This window comes from Somniosus microcephalus, chromosome 10 (genome assembly GCF_052327205.1).
Source record: "Somniosus microcephalus isolate GS21.2 chromosome 10, FLI_Smic_1.0, whole genome shotgun sequence".
Classification (NCBI taxonomy): Eukaryota; Metazoa; Chordata; class Chondrichthyes; order Squaliformes; family Somniosidae; genus Somniosus; species Somniosus microcephalus.
The window spans coordinates 162,558,884-162,564,333 of record NC_140996.1 but is presented as its reverse complement, the minus strand read 5'-3'; positions in this window follow the sequence as shown (position 1 = coordinate 162,564,333).

The window sequence follows — 5,450 nt, the reverse complement described above, 5'->3', positions numbered from 1 at the left end:
TTAAATTTTTTTTTTAAATGGGTTTTCAGAATGGTAGGTAGAAGGAGCAATTGTGGCTGTGTGAATTGAATGTGAAAATGAGTGTTCTAAAATGAGTAATGTAACATTTCCAGTATGTATGTTTTATATTCCTTTACTTATGTGTATGAATGTATGTTTTTAATTATGATTTTCCAATAAGTTACTTTCTCTAAAAGTCATAATTAAATAATACATTCATACACATAAGTAAAGGAATATATACATAACACGCAAAGGAATATATACAGACATACATACTTTCAGAAGCTCCACGATAAGAAATATCTTCCTCTGCAGCCTCTGGAGCAACTGTACCCGTGCTTTTTTCATGTGTAAGTTGTAAGGACTTGACCTCACTGAAAGCATGAATGAAAGCGGCGAATTTTACTGCGCACGCGTTCTGCCTCTGAACCCCTTCGTTCAGAGGACAGGAAATGCCGGTTTTCCCCGCATGCGCTGTGCATGCTGAAAACTGGCATTTCCTCCGGCCAGACGCGTAAGTGCCCCGACCGTACTCGCGCATTTGGAAGGGAATTACTGGGCCAACATTTTACATGTCAATAAAATGAAAAATTTAACAATTGCACGATTTGCCCCCTCGCATCTGCGACTGAGGGTCCAAGGAGGTGCATTGCACAAGAGGTCATCATCGTACGTATCCTCACACTGTTCCCTTTCGGGAACTGTATGAAGTGGTGGAAGGATTTATGGCCGTGATTAACGCTCATTCCGTGACCGTAACCATCTTTGAACCAGCCATTAGGGTGGTTAGTCCTATGGCGTGAGGGTTTTACGGGCTCCCACAACCCATCTGAGGGGGGGGGGTGCCACCCACACCCACGGACGCAAGTATCCCGCTGGATGTCCACCCAGAATTTATAGTTGGAGCTCCGACTCCACTTGTCGGGACTGTCTGGAGTGGGGTTCGAAACCCTACTCCTTCTGGCCCAGCGGCGGGGATGCTTACTGCTACGCAAAAGGCCCACTCCGCACAAAAGGTGACACCCATACGTTTCCTGCACCTTTTCCCTCCCCGTGACTGGAGCCCTATGCTGCCACTTGAAAGACCAAGCTATCATCTGCCCTTTTTGCGGCGCCTTTGACTTCTCATTACCAATGATGAGCAGGCGCTGCGCCTCCACCTCCTTGAGGAGATTGCTGAGGTCATCATCAGTTCAATTGTGAGTTCTTTTAATGCCGTGAATTGTGCTCATTCCAGCCATTTCACGTTGCTAATCGGATTGGGCCTTTGGCATAGCAGTAGGATCCCCGCCGCTGGGCCAGATCAGGGTAGGGTTTTGAACCCCGCTCCAGACAGTCCCGGCAAGTGGAGTCGGAGCTCCGGCTCTAAATTCTGGGTTGACATCCAGTGGGATATTTGCGTCCGTGGGTGTGGGTGGCCCCCCCTCCTTGTATAGCTTGTGGGAGCCCGTAAAACCCTCCCGCCATAGGACTAACCGCCCTAATGGCTGGTTCAAAGATGGTTACGGTCACAGAATGAGCGTTAATCATGGCCATAACTCCTTCCACCACTTCATACAGTTCCCCAAAGGGAACAGTGTGAAGACACGTATGACGACGACATTGCTAAATAAATAAATGGAATTAAAAAAATTCTTTTAGGGCTTTTAAAAGACTTTAAATTGCTTTAATTCTGTTTAAAACTACTTCAGATTCTTCAAAATAATGTAAACGTTTTTAAAAGTTTATAAAAGTTACCAAAAGCTTCAACAAACTTCCAAAAACCTATTTAAACTGCTGCTTTGCATGTAAAAATGCTTAGCAGCTTGGCAGAAACATTGGGGGCGTGTCCTGTTAAACTGAGACCTCAAGGGGCGTGTCTCAATTGCACAGCGCGCTACAGGCTTCGCGCTGGCTGCACTCCTGGGCGGCGTGACGTCAGACGCTGCCCGGGAGTCAACATTTTAAAACAGCAATTCCAGGCGTCCCTGAAGCTCAACGGCCAGCGTGTCGGGTAAGTGCAGATCGGGGGCTTACATGCGCGGCAAGCCCCCGACTCGAATTTCTGGGCCAAAGTGTGCAGACAGTGTGGAAAAGTAGGACACATAGCACGAGTCTGCAAGTCGGGAAAGAAAACCAGCAATTAGAAACCGACCAAAGGGAAGTACAAGAAGGTACATAAGATAACAGAGAATAGTTCAGATGAACAAAAGAGTGATAACAACTCCGAAAGCAGGGAACTGAGTTGTCTGAAGCTACATAATGTGATCACAACGGAGGATCACCGAACCATTTGAGTCACTCTCAAGATAGCAGGAGTCCAGGTAAAGATGGAATTGGATACAGGATCAGCTCTAACAGTCATAAACCGACGGGACTACGAGCGGCTATTCTCACACATACACTTGAGAGACACAAAAATTATTTTGAAGACGTACACGGGGCAAAAATTCTACCCCAAAGGAAAAATAAGGGTGACCGTTATATATAACGGTAAGGAAACACCAAAACTAGACCTGTATGTATTGCAAGATGGAGGACCACCATTACTGGGACGTGAATGGATCCAGAAAATACAACTGGATTGGCATTCCATACAGGCACTGACTGTGGCTGACAAAAAGGATGACGACGTCACACCTGGGCAACTGTCAAAGATCCTAACTGACGCGAAAGAAGTGTTCCAGCAAGGACTCGGAACACTAAAAGGCATGACAGCGATGATTAAAATTGAAGAAAATGCAAGCCCAAAATTTTTTAAGGCCAGACCAGTACCTTATGCGATCCGCCCAGCCGTCGAAGCAGAGCTGGAGAGTCTGGAACGTTCAGGTGTACTGTCCAAGGTAGACTGGAGCGAGTGGGCTACACCCATCGTCCCTGTGATGAAAAAGTCGTTGAGCAGCACGCCTGGGGAACCAAGGAAGGTTCGCATCTGTGGGGACTTTAAGGTAACAGTGAACCCAGTCCTTCACACCATACAATATCCACTTCCGCGGATTGAAGATATTTTCGCCTCGCTATCTGGAGGGAAACGCTTCACTAAGATTGATCTGGCCCAGGCGTATCTGCAAATGGAGGTAGAAGAAGCATCAAAAAAATACCTCACAATCAACACCCATAAAGGTCTCTACCAATACAACCGGCTGGTATTCGGGGTAGCATCAGCTCCGGCTGTTTGGCAGAGGGCAATGGAACAAGTCCTGCAAGGGATCCCAGGGACCCAGTGTTTTTTGGACGACATCCTGGTCACGGGCGAAAATGACAGTGATCACCTTGCCAACCTGGAGCAGGTGTTCACTAGATTGCAGGAATATGGGCTCCGAGCTAACCGCCCCAAATGCGAGTTTTTTAGAAAACAGATCTCGTATTGTGGCCACGTTATCGATAAAAAGGGGTTACATAAGCCCCCAGAGAAGATTGAGGCAGTAGTCAAGGCTCCAGCACCGGAAAATGTGTCACAACTGAGGTCGTTCCTCAGGCTGGTAAACTACTACCATAAGTTCTTGCCAAATTTGTCTACAATACTACACCCACTGAACACCCTACTGCAAACTGGGGTGCCATGGAAGTGGAATGACGAATGTAGACGAGCTTTCCAGAAGAGCAAATCACTAATCACATCGAAAGAGGTATTGGCCCATTACAACCCAGCATTACCAATTCGGTTTGCATGTGATGCGTCACCCTACGGCATTGGAGCGGTGCTGTTGCACAAATTCTCGGACGGCTCAGAGAGGCCAATAGCCTTTGCGTCACGATCACTAACCTCAGCCGAGCGTAACTACGCCCAGATTGACAGGGAGACCCTCAGCCTAGTGTGGGGAGTGAAAAAGTTCAATCACTATCTGCACGGGCAGAAATTCACCTTGCTGACTGAACACCAGCCTCTTGTCTCCATTTTTAATCTGAAGAAGGGCGTTCCGGTGATGACTGCGCAATGACTACAAAGATGGTCACTTTTTCTAGGGGCGCACCACTATGAGATTGAATATAAGGGCATGAAACAGCATGGAAATGCTAATGGGCTATCACGCCTGCCACTGCCTACTGCGGAGGAAGCACCAGCAGTGGATCCTGTCAAAATATTCCATTCGACTATAGTTGAATACCTACTGGTAACTAACGCTTGCATCGAAAAGGAAACCCGAAATGACCCGACACTGTCTCGGGTATATGATTTGACGGTGAAGGGATGGCCAGCACATGGCGACTCACTGTTGCCAGCATTCTCGACAAGGAGAGAACAGCTGTCAGTGTGCCGGGGGACCTTGATGTGTGGATCCCGAGTGGTAATTCCACCCAAGTTAAGGGATAGAGTGCTCAATGAGCTTCATGAGGGTCATCTGGGAGGGGTAAAAATGAAAAGCCTAGCCAGGGCTTATGTGTGGTGGCCGGGAATCGATAAACAAATCGAGGACCTGACCAAGAGCTGCTCAGGATGCCAGAAAGTCCAAAATGCACCACCACAGGCCCCTCTACACCCATGGGAGTGGCCCTCATCTCCATGGCAACGGGTGCATATTGATTTTGCTGGTCTATTCATGGACTCAATGTTTTTAATAGCCGTGGATGCGCACTCGAAATGGCCTGAGGTCATCAAAATGTCCTCCACCACCACGGAGAATACTATTGCAGTCCTACGGACCATTTTTGCCAGGAATGGCTTGCCAGAACAGATTTGCTCCGACAACGGACCACAGTTTGTGTCCGAAGAGTTCCGGAGGTTCTTGAAAAAGAATGGGGTAAGGCATTACACATCCGCCCCGTATCATCCAGCCACAAATGGATTGGCTGAGAGGTTCGTGCAAACCTTTAAGAAGACAATAAAGGCCATGTACAATGACAACATTCCGCTGCAGCACAAGGTGGACAATTTCCTGTTCGCCTACCGGAATGCGACACATGCAGTCACCAACCAGGCCCCAGCCATGATGTTCTTTAACCGAAGGTTAAGATCTCGCCTGGATTTGCTCAGACCAAACGTACGAAGAGATGTTGAGAGTAAGCAATTCCAGCACATCCATGAGAAGCCAACAAGGAGCTTCAATGTAGGGCAACCAGTCTTGGCCCGCGACTACCGAACAGAAAAACGGCAGCCAGGAACGACATGCACACGGCAGGGCCCACTAATGTACACAGTGGACATTGGGGAGAGCATCGTGAGACACCATGCTGACCAGATCCTAGGGTCACAGGAACAAGTCAACCCCATACCTCGCCCCTACGTACCTGGTGATGAACCCGACGTACAGGTAGCATCTACCCCAGAAACAGTAGCATCGGAAGCTGATGAACCAACCGACGACAGGGGGCCAGAATCGCCTCCGCACCAAGAGCAAGACACTCGGGAAAGGCGCTATCCAGAAAGGATCAGGAAGCCTCCCCAAAGACTGAATTTATAAAGACTATTTTCATCTAATGTTGCATGTTAAATGAGTGTTATGGTACTGTTAATCTAAAAGGGGAGG